The following is a 20578-nucleotide window of genomic DNA, read 5'->3' as shown; positions in this document are numbered from 1 at the left end:
TTTAATAAGGAATGATTCACAAATTTACGTGTCATCCTTGCTCAGGGGCCATGCTGATCTTCTCTGTATTGTACCAATATTAGTTTATGTGCTGCTGAGGCGAGTGCTAGAATTGCTGAATCACCATATTGTACACCTAAACTAATATAACACTGTACGATACCTGTATTGGAATTAAAATTGAAAAACTAAACTTAAAAACAAGGAACTTACCTCCTTCGTTGGCCCTTCTCCCTTCTTGCGTACTTTAACTCCGGAAGTTTCTGATGTCTCAAACCTTGGCTTGACACTATGACGACATTTGTTTGAAGAAGAAAGCTTATCAACTTGTACTACTTACCACTCTCGTGCAGATAATTTTACAAATATATACTTGCTGTCCTATTTGTTTTACTAAACTCCAGTCCTTTATCCCTCCAATCAGACTAAATATTTAACACGGATTTCCAATTATCTCCTCAAATGCAACATCATTTCATTCTTCCTCTCACCTTCCCCTGAATTGGATTTTCTCCCATTTTCTGTATTTGTTTCCAATGGCGTCTATATTCTTTTGGGCTCAACAGTTTAAAACATTGAAATTATCTTTTAATGCCTCTGTTTTCTGTGCCCCTCAGCTGCAGTTACTTCCTGAATTTTATGTTTTTTTCTTAAACTAATTTCTCAGAGTTTGTTTTTTTCACTTTCACTGTTACAATTAATGTCTTTTATAGTTTAGGTCAAGATTATTTCAATAGTCACCTAACTTGTCTTCAAATTCCAGGTTCTCCCATTCCTACTCAAGGATTAATATTTCTAGGGTATTACTAATATGTGGTGTTATAATGTGACTCCAATTAATAATTACACCAACAACTAATATTCACTGAGTATTCGCTATGTGCTGACTGCTGCACTAAGCTCTTTTCACATGGATTGATGATTTTAATCCTCAGAGGAATCCTAAAAATATGTAATTGTACAGTTGAAATATTTATTTATTTATTTATCTCTACAATTCAAGTTTATTAGATCTGTCCACAGTCAGCCATGATGATCTTACTAGTCTTGCCATTTCTGGACCTTTTCTTGGAGCCTCTAAACCCACTTATTGTCTGCACCATTAACTTTCACATTCAGTTATGGATCACCTTAAATATTTTTTAACTGATATATATACAGTTGCTATTTATTCATCCCTGAAAGAAAATGATAGTTATTCAGATGCAGAAAGGGATGAAGTGTGGTCGAGCTAAAGTGAACTGCATATGTAAGGTGAAAGAACACTGAAGCAAAGCGGAGTGTTGGAACGGGCTAGTGCTGGGGATTGGTGAGAGATGAAGTTAGAGAATTTGGAACCAGATTATAGAAAGCTTTCCAGGCTATTTGATATTTAGATTGTTTCTATATTTTAAAACTTTTTATTTGGAAACACTCTCAACTTTATAGAAAAGTTGAAAGAACAGAACAAAGAACTTTTCCCCTGAATCATTTAAGGATAAGTTGCCAACATGATGTTTAAACATCCCCCCTAAGTGCTTTAGTGTGTATTACCCATAAAGCAGGACATTTTCCCACATTACCATAATACAACCACCAAAATTAGGAAAGCAAAGTTGCCCTACGACTACCATCTAAGCCTCACACCTTCTTCAAGTTTCACTAGTTGTCCCAATAATATATTTTTTAATACTAAGGATTCAGTCCAGAATAAAGCTCTCTGCTTAGTCGTCATGTCTCTTTAGTCTCCTTCAATCTCGAACACTTTCTCACCCTTTCTTGACTCTCATTTCCTTGATCCTTTTGAAGATTATGAGTTAGTTATTGTGTAAAATGCCCCACAGTGAGGGTTTGTTGGATATTTCCTCATGATTGATTCAAGTCATGCATCTTTGGTAGGTCTATTCCAGAAGCAGTGTTGTGTTCTTCTCATTGTATCCTATCACTGGTGATGTTAACTTTCACCATTTAATTAAGGTGGTATGTCCCAGACCTTTCTACTCCATTTTTACTCTTCCCCCCCTTATAATTAATCAATATTTCCTGAGGAGGTCTTGGAGACTATGTAAATAGCCTTTTCAAATGATCGATTAATCTCTTTGTCTAAAGCATGTGGATGAGTAGAGACTCAGGTTATTCTATCTTTGTCAGTGACTTGTGTATCTTTTTGAGACATTCTCATTATTCTCTGAACCCTTCCTTACTTTTTGGCACAAGATGCTCCAGCCTCATTATATACTCCCTGCCCCAGCGCTGGACTCAGCTGTTTCTCCCAAGAGCTCTGTTTCCTTTTAGTGAAGAAGAGTATTTAGAAACCAATATTTGGGCATTAGTGGGCTCATTGCTCCCAGGGTGACTGGCACTGCTCCTAGCCCCTCAGAATGGATATGTATACATAGACATACATGCATTTATACCTATGTTTATTTTTGTTTTCTGTATCTATTTCTTTGTATTGAAGGCCATGAGTTCACAACCAATATCCCCAATTCTAAGCCAACACCTCATTCCTATTTATATTCTATTTAATTATAATTATAACTTGTTTCTCTGGCAGTGGGAAACCTCAATATATTTACTTATTTGCTCAGTCCTCTGTATGTAATCATTTCCACTAACTACTTTCATCCTCTCACCCCTGCAAATGCCCTCTTTACTCTGATTGAGCTATGACACCCTGATCTGGGCTACCCCTGTACTCTCCCGCAGATGCTCTTCTCTCACTGCTGGGGCTCCTGTGTCCTGACCTGAGTCATCCCCTGCCGAGCCCCTTTCCCACTCCAGTGATACTCTGCCATCCCAGATGGGGTACCATGTCTCTTCCCCAATCACCCCTGGAGACACCTACCTTGCTGAACCCCAATCTAATGGATTTTGGATTGAACTGCTCTGGAAGTGAACAGTTGAATGGAAGGGAGCAAGAGAAGGGAAGGGATAGAAAAGGGATAGATAGAAGGAGAGGATTTCTAATTAAAAAACATATATTATAAATAACATTCTCTTTTTGTACTTAAATCTTTATAATTAATTTAGATTTTCTGGTAGGTTCCCAGAAATCAAATTACTGGGTTAAATGCTGTAAACCAAATAACTTGTCTTAATTTTTACTTCCACTAGCAGCACATGACAGTGTCTATTTTATCCTAGACAGCTTTGCATATTATATCTAATTTAAAAATTTTTTTGTTAATTTTATACATAAAAATAACATTTTATATTCTATTTCTTTCATTGCTAAAAAGGTTGAACATTTTTCTATTTGTTTATTTAGCCATTTTAAACTTCTTTTTCATAAATTATCTATTTTCTTATCCATTTACATTTGGGAATTTTTACATTTTTCTTAGGTTTATATATTAATATTAACACTTAATCATATTTATTTCAAGATTAGTTTTTAAAGTGGCTTCCTCTGGCCACTCTGTACGTTTGTACTTGCTATTCTCTGCTGCCAATCAGTATTTTCCAAGATACATGCAAACTAAGGGTAATATTAATCTAAAAAACATAAAATTTGGAATAAAAATGGCCTGTTATAAAGCCATTCAAATATATGATCTACTTTTTAAAAACACTTATTTGTAGATCATTCCTATCTTCTTCACTGTCCATTAGATTGACAGATTTGTCTAATTCTCAATTTTTTTTCACTTCATATAATTTGATGCTATGGTAGTAATGTTATATTACTGAAGTGAAGTTTTCATCATGTATCTCTTTTATCTCTAAAATTGTTTTTTAATCTTAAATTCTATTTTAGTATAGTGACATCAGCTTTTTTTTTTTTTTTTTTTTTTGGTATTTGCATGCTATAACGTTTTCAACCTCTTATTTTCAGCCTTTCAATGTTATTATGTTTTGGGTGTGTCTCCTGTTGTAAGTCAGGATCTTGGTAGGAAATAAACAAGCAGTGCACTCAAAATGTTCATTGAAGAGAGTTTAATTAGAAATCCTTTACAGAGGTATAGACAGCATTAATAGAACCACTAAGAGATGGTGAACTACTCAGACACTCGAAACAGGGAATAGCATTTATACTCGCCCAGAAGGGTCAAAGAGAGGGAGACTGTTTGAAAAACCCAACATAAGCTGTTGCTGGGAAAGGGGGCACCTGCAGGATCTGTGATCTTAGGTTGAGATAACACAACCACTGAAAAACTCTGGCCCAGCAGTGAGATGAACTGGAGGAATTAATACCCTTACTTCTCTCTCCTCCCACCCTGTGATCTGCCACTATCAGCTACTGGCCAAACCCAACAAGAAGATAGAGAGCAAAGACTCTCAGGGATATAGAACATAGAGCTGGGCCTAGAGCTAGCCAGAGAAAAGCAGAGAAGAGCCAGCGCACATGTCAACAGCACATAGCTGGACTTTGTTGTTGTTATCCAGTCTAATAGTTTTTCTTTTTTAGTGGAGCATTTAGTTCATTTACTTACATTTATCGAGATTACTAGTGTAATTGATTGCTAAGATTTTACATCCCACATTATCTATGTTTTTTTTTCCTCCGTCATGACTTCTTTTTGTTATTTGAGCAATTTTTCTCATTCCGTTTATTCCATCTCTATTATTTTATTTCATTTTTTTAATAAAATTTTTTAAAGATTTTATTTATTTATTCGACAGAGATATAGACAGCCAGAGAAAGAGGGAACACAAGCAGGGGGAGTGGGAGAGGAAGAAGCAGGCTCACAGCAGAGGAGCCTGATGTGGGGCTCGATCCCATAATGCCGGGATCACGCCCTGAGCCGAAGGCAGACGCCTAACCGCTGTGCCACCTAGGCGCCCCCCATCTCTCTTATTTTAGTGGTTACTTTAGAAATTTATACTATCTCTAACTTCCTCCTAAACAATTGGAAGATCTTTGGAACACTTTTGCCCTGGTTACCCCTCTCCTGACTTATATACAATTGTTGTTGTTGTTTTTTTAAAGATTTTATTTATTTATTTGACAGAAAGTGAGAGCACAAGCAGGGGGAGCCGCGGAGGAAGATGGAGAAGCAGACTCCCTGCTGAGCAGGGAGTCTGAAGCAGGGCTCGATCCCAGGACCCTGGGATCATGACCTGAGCCAAAGGCAGAGGCTTAACTGACTGAGCCACCCAGGCACCCCTATACAATTGTTGTAGGGTATTTTTAACCCAATAACACATTATTATTGTTATTTTCTATCTATATGTTCTATTTAGATATAACTGTTTATAATATATAGTCAATATTCATTGAGATTTATTTACGTTCTTTGCTCACCATTCATCCTTGTATCTTAGACTTTCCATCTTGAATCACTTTCCTTCTTTCAATCTTTTGGAACATTCTTTGTTAAGAACTATTGGTGATAAACTCTTTCTGCATTTTCCTGTTTCTGAAAATGTCTTAATTTCACCTTTTTTGCTAGATATATAATTTGAGGTTGACATATTTGAAGATATCATTCTAATGATTTAGGGCTTTCATATATCTGTTGAGATGTCTGATGTCAGCATTATTGTCGTTCCTTGGAAGGATAGATTTATATATATATTTATATTTTGTTTGGGGATTGCAGTTTCACTATGGTATGTCTAGGTGTGGATTTCCTCCCATACATCCTGCTTGGGATAGAGAACTCTAAAACTGTTGACTGGCGTTTTTCGTCGGCTCCTAAAATTACCAGATCTAACCGCGTCAAACACTGCTTCTACCTCACTGTCTCTCTCCTCTCCTGTTTGAACTCCAAATAGATACATATTAGACCATTTCCTCTATCCTCCATGTTAATCTCTCTTTTATATTTCACATCTCTTTAACTCTTTGCGCTACATTCTCCATAATTTCCTCAAATATATTTTCCAGTTCATGATTTTTTCTTTAATGGTGGCTAATCTGATGTTCAGCTTGTCCATTGAGTTTTAAATTTTAATGTTCATTATTTCTCATTTATAGAAATTCTCATTGGTTCTTTTTCAAATCTTTGTCACTGCTATGGTATTTTCTTCCATTTTCATATTTTTAAAACATCCTTTTATTCCTTTGAACATATTAAGCATAGTTATTTTACTTTCTGTGTCTAATAATTCCAATATATGAAGGTTTGTGGGTCTGGTTCTTCTGTTGGTTTTTTCTACTAGCTCTTTCATAAAATGCCTTCTTTATGAATTTTATGTATTTTGTGATTCCTGACCTGCTCTTCTTTGAAACTTTATCTGGAGAAATACTTTGAATTCTGAGTTGAAAAAGTGCTCTTCTAGAAAGAATTTGCATATGCTTTTGGATGATGGATTGTATGTTCCAAAGATGTGACAATAGTATCTTGCATTCTACATGCTTTCAATGTGACTTTGACACTCCTCCCATTGAAAAGTAGGGTCTATGTTCTTGCTCCTTGACTCTGGGAGGGCTTGTGACTAGAGTGGAAGTGATTCTATGGGACTTCCAAGGTTCAGAGATAAAAGGCAAGATGGTTTTCCCCTGGTTCTCTTGGGTTGCTTTGCGCTTTGAACCAGCAGTCACCTGGAAACATCATATGCAGGTATTTTTGCCAATAGCCTTAGTTAAAGTTCTAGCCAACAGGCTGCATCCACCACCGGACGTGAGAGTAAACTAGTTTACAGATAACTCCAGCTGCCAGCCCCTGAGTGACCTCCTGATCTCAGTCATCTCAGATAGGCACCAGACACAATGGAGCAAAGATAAGTTGTCCCTGTTGTTCACTTTCCAAACTCTTGACCCACAGAATCCATGAGTATAATAATATCACTGTTGTTTTATGACACCAAGTTTGGGGGAGTGTGGGTTCTTATTCAGCAATCAATGACCAGAATTCTTCTGCCAGATACCTGGGGACAAGACCAATATAAGACTTTAACTGAAATTCTAGGCTTTAGACTTTTTGGGGCAACAAAAATAGTGTAATTCTGGCTACAAACCTGCTTGAGGCTGATAGAAGAGGTATTTTCCCCTCTACCCAATTCCATGGCTCAAGAGTGGCAGTTTCCTTGTGGCCTCATCCATGGTTTGGTGGTATGAGGAGGGGACAGGTTTATTTCTAGCTCACCCTTACACTGAATGCTTACCCCTTCAGTTTACGGGAGCTTTTATTAGGTTCCTCATTTTGGGTGTGTTTCATCTCCTGTTCTCTGGTCCCTGCAAGTTAAAAAACAAAACCAAAAAACTGACGCTTACATTTACCAGATTTTGACAAGGGCTCTCAGAGTGAAACCAGTTTCACTGCTCCCTTTATTTACCTAGTTTCCCACTTTAGTTTTTGGTCTATGTGTATAAATACGTATTTTTTCTCTCAGCTCCTTGATGCATTTAAAAAGATGCTTTGCATATTATAAATGGAATTTTTAGTGGTTTTCAGCAGGTGGCTTGCTTGGGACTCTGTTATAAATTTTATGGGAGACACAATTCAGCTCATATGTTGAAGTCCTAACCCCCAGTACCTCAAAATGTGACTGTTATTGAAGATAGGGTCTTTGAATAGGTGACTAAGTTTAAATGAACCATTAGAGTGGGTTGTAATCCAATATGATTAGTGCCCTTTTAAGAAAAGTAAATTAGAACTATAATAAAATATCACTTCATACCTGTCAAAATGACTAAAATAAAAAACACAAGAAGCAACAAGTTTTGGTGAGGGTGTTAGGGGAAAAAAAACCCTCTTGCACTGTTTGTGGGAAAGCAAACTGGTGCAGCCACTCTGGAAAAGAGTATGAAGTTTCCTCAAAACCTTTAAAAATAAAACTATCCTACAATCTAGCAATCACAGTACTGGATATTTATCCAAAGAATACAAAAACACTAATTCAAAGGGGTACATGTACCCCTAAGTTTCCTGCAGCAATATTTACAATAGCCAAACTGGGGAAGCAGCCCAGGTGTCTGTGGATAGATGAATGGATAAAAAAGGTGTGAGATATATCTCTATCTATCACATATACACAATGGAATATTACTCAGCAGCCATAAAAAGAATGAAATCTTGCCATTTGCAATGATCTGGATGGAGCTCGAGAGGATAATGCTGAACAAGATAAGTTCAGTCAGGGAAAGACAAATACCATAAGATTTCACTCATATGTGGAATTTAAGAAACAAAACAAGTGAGCAAAGGAAAAGAAGAGAGAGAGACAAGCCAAGAAGCAGACTCGTAGCTCTAGAGAACAAACTGATGGTTACCAGAGGGGAGGTGGGTAGGGGGATGGGTGAAATAGGTGATGGGGATGAAGGAGAGCAGTTAACTCAATGAGCCCTGGGTGATGTATAGAATGGTTGAATCACTTTATTATACACCTGAAACTAATATAACACTGGATGTTAACTACACGGGAATTAAAATTAAAAGCTTAATAAAAAAAGAAAAGAAATTAGAAGACAGAGATGTACAGAGGGAAGACGATATAAAGAGCCAGGGAGAAGACAACCATCTACAAACCAAAGAGAGAGGCCTCGAGAAGAAACCAACCCTGCCAACACTTTGATCTCAGACGCGTAACCGCCAGCACTGCGAGAAGAAAAGAAACCTGTCATTGAGGCCATCCAGTCTGGGGTACCGTGCTATGGCAGCCCTAGCAGACTAAGACAGGAGCTCCCTCCCCATTCATTTGTTCGGTTAATCAATAATTGAGAGCACCATTAATAATGATTTATTAAGGGATTGGCTATTGAATTTATTTATTTATTTATTTTGCAGCTTAGATGTTTCTTCGGACTTCTCCCCTGCTGTCTCCTTTTTGACCATTTCATTGCTCTTTGACACTCACCCACATCATGAAAGAGGAAAATAGAGGCAAGAAAACCCCATTTCTTCTGTTGTACCTCCTAGTTCACATCTTGGGTTATTAGTGTGATGGGGGGGGTGGGTAGAAAATTTAAAGCCAGGTCAAGTTTCTGCAACACTCCATTTATTATTCTGGGTGACTCCACATATTTTAATAACACAGCCTCTTGTTATATCGGTTCTAAATGACACTGCATAGGCCACTGTATCATCTATGCTAAAAAACAAAATTCAAATGAGTAAATTTTAAAGATCAAATTGAAACTGCTTAAAATCGTAAGGTTGAACAAAAATCAAAATGGCTGCACTAATGCTTCAGCGAAGCTTGATTTTAAAGTAAACTTTTCCCTCTCTTCTGCAAATACCCCCTCCTCCCTTCCTAGCCTTTTGTTTCAGGAACCCCATACCACCCTGAAAACGACCAACCAGGCTGGCAGCACATACATAATTCCTGTGGAAACCAGCTAGATCCTGTATTTCCTTATAAAAGCCCCACCCCTTGCTCTGGGCAGACTTGCAGTTTTTGAAGGCCATAGCCGGCTGCAGCCTCCTTTGGGCAGCAAAGCAATAAAGCTATTGTTCCTCTTTATCCCAAACTCTGTCCTCGAGTTTTATTTTGGCTCTGAAGCACGGAGGTCGGTTTTCAACAACATTACTGGCTTTATTCAATAATTCATAAGTCGGGCAGCATCCAGAAAGGAGCTCCGAGGAGCTGTACAAAATGAAAGACTTTTATAGACAGATGGGACTTGGAACAAGGAAGTCATACTAGACAAAAAAGCAAATGGTTATAGCAAGTTCACTTTCCTTTAGGGGATGGCAAGAGTGTAGCAGGCAGATTACCTAACAAGTGATTTCTGATTGGTTTGAGATTCCGTTTCTGGAAGAGCTGAAACTGTAATTGTCAGTTTGGTGACATGGGGCTTAGCATTAAGTGACTCCATTTTGGGGCTATTGTCTTGTTTTTAACATCTACAGTACATTGCATATTGTATATTGCCCAAGATTCATAGGTTTCAAGCTACTCAAATAACATAGCAAAGTAAAGTTGTGACAGGGAAATCATCAGGGGTTTATATCAAGTAATTTTATTTTTTCAGATATTTTAAATTAAAAAAAACACTCATTAGACCATCTAATTTTTGGAATTTTAGTTCCAAAACTAAATAGTTGGAAAACTTGAAGGAATCATTATTTATTACTCAAATTAGTTCAAATTTTACAACACAGCCAATGAATCAATTTTCCTCAATGGAAATCTTATGCAGGCTTTTCTAAAACTTTTGCATTATTTTTGGAGATAATAAGATGTAACACAGAAACAGATGGCGAATCAAAAACAAATACTTGTTTTAGCAAAGTAAGTTGGAATTGAGTTTAAGTACCAAGTGAGTCACAGTGTCTGTTTTTTCAGACCAGTTTAACTTCATTATAATTACTCAGGCTTAATGAAGTAGTCTTCACAACATGTGAGTGATACTATGACTTATAAGAAATATATTTTGGTCATCTGAATAACCAAAATATATTTCTTATATATATTTGGTCTTCCACGGTTCCTGGCTCACAGTTGCCCAGACCTTTGTCAGTTCCTCAGGGTTGAGACGAGGTGACTTTTGTTATGTTAATGAAGCAACTTCCGCACCTTAGAGAAGGAAGAGGGGTTCCTTGCCTGGAGAACCAATCATATGATTGGAGGTATGGAACTTTCAGTTCCACGCCCTGACCACCAAGAGAGGAGCTGGAAGCTGAATCAATCCAATGGCTAGTGATTTAATCAGATGTGCTTATATAAGGAAGTCTCCATAAAAACCTGAAAGGATGGGGTTCAGAGAGCTGAGAGCTTCTGCGTTGGTGAACACACAGGTATTTGGGGAGAGATTGTTGTGCTTGGAGATGGCACGGATGCTCTGTGCCCTTTCCCCATACCTTGCCCTGTGCATCTCTTTCATCTGGCTATTCCTGGGTTATATCCATTTATAATAGACCTGTGATCTAGTAAGTAAAAAGTTTCCCTGAATTTTGTGAACCACTTTAGCAAATTAATGGAACTCAAGGAGAGGTTTGTGGGAACCTCTAATCTATGGCCAATGGATCAGAAGCACAGGTAATAACCTAGGCTTGCATCGGGCAACTGTGTGGGAAGGGCAGGCTTAGAGGACTGAATCCTTAGCCTGTGGAATCTGATGCCATATCTCCAGGTAGGTAGTGTCAGAATCGCTTGTTGGCGCGTGGGGAATCCCCACACACACTGGCGTTGGTACCAGGACCAATTTTAATGTGAAAAAGATGTGACGACACGGATATGCACTTGGTTGGGGAATTTGGGGATTCTGGGCCCTGTAATAATGGATGCTACAATGAGGCTTTAAAAAATATAACAATCTCATTCTTTTATATTCTAATTTAGGGCATTTCTTCATTAAATCAGAGCATTCCAAAATTTCAGAAAAGAGGTGGTATAAAAATATATTTCCATAATGAAAATAAAATCAGATTTCCTAGAAAAAGTAAACCATGCATCTCAGTTCTTAAGAACATAGGAAGGAGCAATGTTAAAATTTGGAAATAGGGAAGGCAGTGGAAACTGATGAGGGAACGGAAGGCAAGCTGAGGACAAAGCAGAAGCTGACACCCTGCAACCCCCTCCACCATGGGTTGTATGTGACATTCCTCAGGCACTCCTGGCTGCGCTAAAGGACAAAGAAATAGTTAACCTATAGCTACCATAGTCCTGCAAGACTTAAGTCTCCCTCAGTTTACAAATGTCTTAGCAGTTTACAAGAACAGAAGCATTTCTATCAATAACCTAGCTTCCGGAAGGGAATGTAGATACAATTAAATGTCCTTATAATCTGCAGCCTCCGGGAAGTTCCCAACTATCTTAATGTTAACCAACCTTAACTTGATAAAGGCAAGGCCTCCAGTACCCTGTGAGTCTTCTTTAACATATGAAAGTACTTTCTCAACCTTCCTTTTTCCTCACCTTCCCCCAACCCCATGATATATAACCAGGCACCTCTCACAACCCCGGTGCACCAGCTCTTTCTGCCCACGGGTCCTGTCCTCATGCTTTAATAAACCACCAATTTTGCACCAAAGACGCCTCAAGAATTCTTTCTTGGTCGTCGGCTCCAGACTACACCCCACTGAACCTCACCTACATTCCCCAACCTCATCAGAAACTCCTGCTCAGCCAGATGAGAGAGGGGAGGTCCACGAGCTAGCTAGAAGAAGCAGTGTTCTAGAGAGATCTGCACAAGGGCAAGGCAGGGTGCAGGGTGGGGAGAAAACTTGGCTACCACTGAGGACTCCTGGGCACAGGCCTCCCGGAAGCCTGTCAGATCTTCATGTTGGAGAGCAGGGTGTTTTTCGAGGAGAGACTCATAGAGTTGTGTTTTGTTTTGTTTTTTAAGATTTATTTTATTTTTTTGAATTTGAGAGAGTGAGAGCCCCCACGTGTGAGTGGGGGGAGGTACAGAGGGAGAGAATCTTCAAGCAGACTCCTCGCTGAGTGCTCAACCAACAGCCAGCCACCCAGGCACCCCCAGAGCTGTGATTTTTTTGACCTTTGCCCCATGAAATGATCTTGATTAGCTCCCATTTCTGGGCCACCCTGCTAATAATCCTGTGTGATTTCACAGGCCCTTTATCCCCCACACATTCTGAGTATTGATGTGTAAAAATCCCTTTAATGGGTCAAATAGCTTTATGGCCCATAAGTAGAGACAAAAGACTTACAGGGAAAATTCCTGGTTGTGGTAACTCACTGAGAGAAATTTATTCCTACCCAAGTGTGAGCAGTTAATCAACTGAGGAGAATAAATTACTGATCGGAGAAGTTTGCATCGTTTGGGGACGAGGGAATTCAGCGTAGGCAGCAGGAGAGGCTGAGTGGGCAGAGCTGAGGAAGGAGAGCTCTTCAATGTTTCCTGACAAATAGAAGTGTCTGTGAAGGTATTTTTAGGCGGGGGACTTGGGAGCATTGCCTCTAGGCCCCATACTGCTACTGAGGTTGTGAAGCAGAATTTATGAGGCCGATTTTATTGTCGTATTCAGTCGCTAGCGCCACCAACAGTCTTAATAAAGAAGGTCATCTTCACGGAGTCCAGTGAGCTGATGTACCATGGAATGCATTCAAACGAACTTCTCTAATTTCTTGTGCTTTACTCAACAGGGTGATCGTCCCACACTTTTTTTTTTTTACACAAGTCAGCAGCACTTGTTAGGTACGATCTTATTACATCCTTCCTCCTCCCACAAAGCGTTTCAGGTGCTAGCAGGAAATACACTCTAACAATGTAACCACTTCATTCTGCTGAAGATGTTTTGGGTCTTGTCGCTCGGCCCTGTGAGGGAGCACAAAGCCAGGGTGAGCCAACTGGAAGAGTTAGGTGCCCTGCACCATTAGTCTGCCACCTGAAGCTGACCCGAGGCTGAGTGACTTCAGGCAGCCACAACCAGCATTTGTGATTCAAATCCTACCAGTCCAGGAGCTCGCTCTGTTTACGCTGCCTCACTGAGTCATTTTTTCAAATGGGCCCTTGGTAACCCAGTTAAATCTTTCTATAAATGGGGGAAACATTTTTGAGGGATGTGGAGGTCTTCCAAATTCCTCATTAGGAAGCCTTCTTAAAGTTGCCTAAAGACTTTTTTGGGTAACTTTTTATTTTAAAAGTTGCATAGGAAGTACATTCTTCCTATAAAAGTACAAAAGCAGACAGATATGAAAGTCCACCTTCGCTGAAGATTTTTTCTGCCTTTGTGGCTCTGGAAAGAGGAGAGCAGGGCTGGGTGGAGGTGCCTCCTTGCATCTGTTTCTTCATCTTTCTCTGTATGAGTCAGGAGAGGCTCTGCGATTCGCAGCAATAAACAAACCCTAACCCTCACTCCACTCACTCACTCATGCGAAGTGTACTGTAGGTCCAGTAGCTTTTCAGGGCAGCTCCCTTCCAAGTGTTGACTTAGGAATCAGGTTGCTTTCATCTTACAGCTACTCCGCCTGAAACACAAGACTTCCAGCAACACTGGAGGAGGGGATGAGCGAGAGTGAGAACACATATGTGCTCTCAACTGCTATAGACTGGAAATAACACACATCATTCCCACTCTCAATTCATTGGCCAGAGCTCATGCATGGCCCTACTCAAGTCCCAGGGAGACTGAAAAGTGTTTTTGTGTGCCCAAGACTGAGAGGGAAACCAGTTATGATGAGCACTACTAAGATTCTACCATATTTTCTCTCTTCCTAGTGTCCCTTCTACCCCAGCACCCATGCACACAGCTGTGATGACCCCAAATGTCCTCAACTTGTTAGCAGGTATCTCTATACCCATTCCTGAGAACTATCCTTAATAGGAAGCTATCTGAGGCAGGTTAGAGGCTAAAGAAGGAGAGGGTTTGAGCACTGGGTGTGATATATGTAAGGAATGAAATCTTTCAATGGATAAGATTCTCACACTTGAGAAGAGAGAAACCAGTAGAAACCAATTTTCCTTGCCCCAAGCCCATTTGCCATCTAGCCGTACCATGGTGTGATAATGAGGGTGGTAAAATTCGCCATCTGACCCTGCCACTCTATAATGATGGGATCGTTCAGTTTCCTCCCATGAGCATCAGTTTCCAGAGAGGAGAATCTGATTTCTACCTGGTCTGTAAGAGGAAAATAACCAAAAGTGTAGGAAATTTTTTGAAATACTTAAGATTTATCCTTAGAGATCTATGAACTTTCTGTTTTCTTGCTTCCAAAGTGTCCTATGCCTATTTGTCCCTGGCTCCCCAAATTCAGCTTTCCGTCCCACTTCACACATGTAGGTATTTAGACTCGCAGGAAAAAAACACACACATGAAAGTCAACTTCAGAAATACTCTCTCTAGGGGTGCCTGGGTGGCTCAGTTGCTTAAGCATCTGCCTTCTTGGCTTGGGTCATGATCCCAGGATCCTGGGATCCTGGGACCCAACCCAGAGCGGGTGCCCTTCTCAGCGGGGAGTCTGCTTCTCCCTCCCTCTGCCTCTCTCCCAGACTTGCACGCTCTCTCACTCTCAAATAAACAAATAAAATCTTGAAACAACAACAACAACAACAAAGAAATTCTCTCTCTAAATCAGCTTCCAAAGCCCTGTCTCTGTTTCCACCCCCAAGTCTTCAGCCCTGGTGGAGCCAGATGATTATTTGTGAGTTAAATACCTGGCGTAATTTGTGGTTATAAAAGCCTTTATTAATTCATAATTTAATCTAGATATAATTTATGAGCAAACATTTTAATTAGGCTATTAATTCCATTAGTGTTTGGGTTTATACATCATATGCAGTAAGATCTTTGCATTTTTCTGATTGGCCCTTTTTCCCCAATTTTCTCTGATTTAAGGCCTTCAGTTACATAATTTCTATACCATGATATTTTGGCCAACTTATTTCCATTTCTCAAATTAGGACTTTCTTGAATGTGATCTGGGCCCCACTCTGTAGGTATGTGTGGTCAGATGATTATAGACAGGGAGAAAGTGGTCACCGGTTTCTCTAGGTCTAAGGAGGAGGATGGACAAAACCCAAAGCAGAGTCAAAGAGGCCCAGGGCCCTTGCTAAGGAGGAAGCAATGTCCCTTTGGCAGTAACCTTACCAGATTCACCACTCGGATCTCTCTGCCTACCCTCTATGTATATACAGAATGAAGCCAGTTTGCCCATGTGCATTAAGGTGGATAAGCAAAGACAAGCTCATCTTAGCTCTTCTCTATCCACAACAGATTGTGTAAGCTGATTCTAAGTTTCCAGGAATGTGTTCTCTAAACATTAGAGCTTCTAGATTCCTCTCTCCCCTAGAAAGGTGTTTAAGATGGTTCTCATTCACAGCATGTAACATGAAAAGGATTAACGTAAAAAGAGACATTTGAAAGTCGTAGTTAATCTGAAGTAAAACAGATCATTTTAAGGATTTATTACTCTCCCTTCCCAAAACTGGAGGCTTTGAGAGGCTCACTGACTTCACTTGAACGTCCAATGAAAGAGAGTTCATGCTAGAATCTCTGGGTTCTCAAGTTACTCTTCCGACCACAAGACCACATTTCCTTCCTCTCTTATTGATATGCAGAGAGCAATGTAAAATGTAAGCAGCCGGGGTGGGAACAAGGGCGTGAAGGAAAAACGCCACAATGTTACTTAGCAAGTGTGCAAAATAAAATCTGAATTTAAATGACTCTTTTCAGACATTGCTTTGTAAATTTGATAGGCTACTCTCACTATGTAATTTAAATCAATGAAACAGTTTATTAAAAACCTATCATAGCTAGGCACTGTGTAAATATCAAGGACACCAAGCATGCACAAAACGAAGCCCCTACTGTCGTGTGCTAAAAATCAGCTCTGAAGAGCAACGAAGAGCAGCGTGCTGGACGGTCCCAGCCCTGACCCCTTTTATAGGCGGGGGGCAGCCATCCTTCAGCAGCTGCGAGTGCCTTGGCCAACAGCTTATAGCTGTGACTTTCTCCAGAGGCTTGACCTGGGCTAAGTAGTGCTAGTTCACTGAAGACTCCTGAGAGGTTATACCCTCCCTTCTCCAAGGGTCACCAAGGACTGACTCATTTCCACTCTTTCATATTTTTCCCAGATTTTACCTGGGACCATATCCTTATGCAGCTCTTTTCTATACTCTCTCTTCCCCTCCTTACATTCAGGTTTTTCCTAAAAAGCACTCACTCAATGAAGTATACATATCAGAATCCTTTCTCAGGCTCTGCATCTGCAAAACCCGACAGGTGTTGTTTGAGGTTACTGAATAGTTTCCTAGATGCGTTGTCTAGGGTACATTATGTAGGTCTGTAAAAGTTTTAATAGAGACCCTGGCATTCAACGTGCTGCCTCATATCCCCTCTATTTTTCTTCTAAAGACTAAACAATCTAGTTTTTCAATGTGACTTTTTAGTATCTGTTGGCACTTAGAGATATTCTGTGGGAAGTGGACTAACAGAACAGTAAATATGTATGTATCTACCTGAATGATATGGGTTTTAGCCCTTTCCCACAACTGTGTGGTTAATTAAAAGCCCCTCAGTCAAGCAATGTTTTGCCGTGCTCCTTACAGAATAATAAAATAGAACCTCTCTAGGGGGGAAACTCGTAGCCTTGCTGTAGAGGCAATCATCCGGGCAAAGCTCTTACAAGGTGTTGGGAGGTTCAGCTATTGTATTCGTTATTCATGCATCTCAACAAGTGAGTTTGTAACTATGCAATAAAGAACAGTATCAGTGGAAACCTTATTAAAATTAAAATTATTTTTATTATAATGTCAGTTTTTTTTCTGGTAGAGGTAATCCCTGCTGTCCATTCTCCTAACTCTCACAGGCTGGTCCCTCTAAACAATCACATGCCCCTTTTTAACTCTCCTGTGTTGTTAAGGCATAACCATTGCACCACCAAACCCTAACTAATAGCAAGTTAGGTTAAATTATTAGAGATAAATTAAAATATTAGAGCCATCTCAAAAATGTGTCTCTCCTCCCACACTGCACAAGGATGATTGATTATTTAAAGACAAAAACAGGGCAGTGTTAAAGAAAAAATTGTTCATGACACTTGTTAGAGATGGTAAGGTCGACTTTCCTCCAGAGGGGCCTACCTCAGTGCAGTTCTGTAGTTGACACAGATCTGACTTAACTCTGACTCCAAAAAGGACAAGCCAAGGAAGGTGGCGTAGGCAGTGGATGGAAAATTACTAAGAGGAAACGTTATGGGTTAAGGAGCAGTCTTGCTACCGGGTTCAACAGAATCTTGCTACAGGCAGGCCAGGGGGATAAGGTATCAGTAAACGGATTTAGCAGGATTCTTGTTCAGACTGGATTCTACAAGGACAAAGAGGGAAACCCAAGGTCTGGCCTAGTCCGGCAGAGAACTCACAGGAGGCTGGTTCAAATTAGGTCAAGGAAAGCATCTTCATCGGTGGTAACCCAGAGTCAGTGGAGGTTATAAGGTTAGTGCAATAATAGCTAGCCCTTAGTTCAGCCAGTGTTATTCCAAGAGCCTTGCGATGTTAACTGATCTTCACAATACTCATGAGTGGATAACGTTCCTATTCTCGTTTTGCAGGTGAGGAAACTGAGGCACAGAGAGTTTAAGCAACTTTCCCTAAGCCTCCCAACTGTTGACTGAAGGATTTAAACCTACGAAGTCTGGTTACGAGTCCATAGTCCAACTGGTAAGACATACTGTCATTTTGTGCTAGAGATAAATAGAATCAAAGTCTACAAACTGATTATAGATGTTATAGCTGACAGAATGAGCTGGAAGCTCGGACAGAATAATTTATAATCTCCTTCCATTGGTTACTGTACCACAGTTACAGACGGGATTTTAGATCAAGTAGGTCAGTTTCTAAGATGATTTGCAGCCCCTTAAATGAGAAGGGAGCTGGAAGTATGGGTAATCTTATTAAAATGCATGTAAACACCAATGTTCCTTTTTAAAACACCAGTTCTTACTGGACGTTCGTATATTTGCATTTTAAGAGGACAGAAACCGCAAATTTTGGAAAGCTCCTGTCTTTGAAAACTCTCTTAGGGCTCATTAAAAACTGAATTTCTTCATTTTCTAGGATGTTAGAAGGTATTGCACAAACACAGACTCCTTGGGATTTTGCATGCAGTGCCTCTGGTTTATAATATTATTTATTCTGGGAAGAACACAGTGTGATGGCTAAGATGTGCAAACACAGAGACAGCATTTACAAAGTAGGTCTGGAAAACAAGCCTACTGTTTGGAATGGAAACAGAAGGAAAGGTCAAGATCCACATTTTAGGAGAAATGGGTTGCATTACAAGTAGCACATTGATGGGCCTCCTTTCTTAATGTATCCTCTTTTTAAATGGGCCCAGGGTTGTTGCTATTGTCAGAACCACTTCTCTAAAATGAGAAATTATATACATCTAATAAGCATGTATCTTATTTGGAATGGTTAACAGTATCAACCATTAAAACTCTAACACAGGTTACTTTTCCAGCTGTTATCATGAAGCAAAAGGCTGCAATGTAGAACAGATAGATAATACTTGGGTGAAAGGAAAGGAAAAGAACAGGTCTGGGATGTGGAGCATTGCATGGGGGATGGCCAGCCCAGCTCTAGTAAAGCGTAAGGCACATTGGAGGGGGGAGTCTGCAAAGGGACAGTTTTCTCAAATCATGTTTTGACATTATTGCTGGGTGTCAGAAAGTGGTTTGTTGTTGTTGCTGCTGCTGTTGTTGTTGTTGTTTGTTTTTTGAGGGTGGTAGATCTGCAATGTCCTTTGCCAAAGCCATGTGATGGGGCCTCATCAATCTGGAATCACTTAAGAGTTGTTTTGGTTAATGTGGTGGTGATATGTGGTTCGTCCTTTGCAGTGGACATCAGTTGGAATCAGCCAATTAGTAGAGAACCCCACCCCTCATCTAATTGCCCCATCTGGTGATCCACGGTGACAAAACCAAACACTCCCCAACCCTCACGTCATTCCACCATCATTTCCATTTTGTGTTAAGTAGTTCCTTGACTCTGCCAGTCAGTTGCTGTTTATTGTAACAATGATGAATATTGGACCGAAGGTAGACCAATCAGGGTACTTTTTCTACAGGTTTGGAATTGAAGAGTAGAGGGAATGAAGAAAGCAAGGAAGGAGGAAATTGAAGCAGTTTCCCTGGGAAGTTGACTGTGATCTGCAAACTCAGGAGCTGTGGCTAGCCTTATTCTGCCAGAGAGACAGGGACACAGGAAGGTAGGGTGCATGGACAGCAGAATGCAGTGGTTATGCATAGAGAAACAGGATGGGGGGGTGCCTGGGTGGCTCAGTCGTTGGGTGTCTGCCTTTGGTTCAGGGCGTGATCCCAGGGTCCTGGGATTAAGCCCCGCATTGGGCTCCCTGCCCTGCTGGGAGCCTGCTTCTTCCTCTCCCACTCCCCCTGCTTGTGTTCCCTCTCTCGCTGGCCGTCTCTCTCTCTCTGTCAAATAAATAAATAAATAAAATCTTTAAAAAGAGAGAGAGAGAGAGAAAGAAACAGGATGGGGACATGGAAGAAATCCAGGCTCTTTCTGAGGCTGAGCATCTCTTTAAGCTTCTATGAGATGCCCCTGCAGTTTATAACAAATTCTCCCTGTTTGCTTAATTTAATTCAACTGGATTTGTGTTTTTGTAACTAAAATAATTCCAACTGGATATACCCTCTTGTCGTATTACCCTAATGGTATGTAGTTCAATTGTTTTTCTTTTTCTGAACCGGGAGGAAAAAGCAACAAATTCTCCAACTACACAGTTCCCTCTGGCCTTATAGACTCTGTGTGCTATATATTTCATACTTGTGGAAATGGAAATCATGTCAAGTTTGTTTGTTCCCATTGCACCTGATGTGTGGGAACATTGCCAGGACACGTGTTTAGATGAGAAATAGGACTTAGGTTGATATAATGATGTGAAAACACCTAGCATGATGCCTTCCCCAGTAGATAGGAGTTAATTGGGCTCCAATGGTTACAAGGAACACTCAAGTTATTATTTTTTTTTAAACAGTTCCTGAAGGAAATACATAGACAAAAGAATCTCAGCTAAGAGCTGGGGCCTGGCATGGCAACTCTAAGAACTGGATTTTCTAGTTAGCGTTTCAGTAGGAGTTGGTTGCCCTCTTCCATCACAGAGACATGGTTCTTCTTTGTCTCTTACTGCTTCTGCCAGCTCTACTGACCAGCTGGCTCACCCTCTCCTCAGCCCCCTTTCCCTACCTCATCCTTTTTCCTCACCCCTTGTGTCTCTTTTCTTATAGCGTTAGTTTATTGTAGCTTTTATATGCTTGTGACATATTACAGCCCTGATGACCCCAT

The 20578-nt window shown here is 40.2% G+C and overlaps 1 non-coding gene across 1 annotated transcript; it reads right to left on the bottom strand.

Annotated features, from left to right (window-relative positions):
• On the bottom strand, positions 1-107 carry LOC117804550. The gene has a single exon (XR_004629026.1). It is a non-coding gene; the product is annotated as a U6 spliceosomal RNA (small nuclear RNA).
• Between the last annotated feature and the right edge of the window lie 20471 nt (positions 108-20578).

Source organism: Ailuropoda melanoleuca, chromosome 11, assembly GCF_002007445.2.
Source record: "Ailuropoda melanoleuca isolate Jingjing chromosome 11, ASM200744v2, whole genome shotgun sequence".
Taxonomy (NCBI): Eukaryota; Metazoa; Chordata; class Mammalia; order Carnivora; family Ursidae; genus Ailuropoda; species Ailuropoda melanoleuca.
The sequence above is the reverse complement of the archived record's forward strand: the minus strand, read 5'-3'. Positions and strand labels throughout refer to the sequence as shown.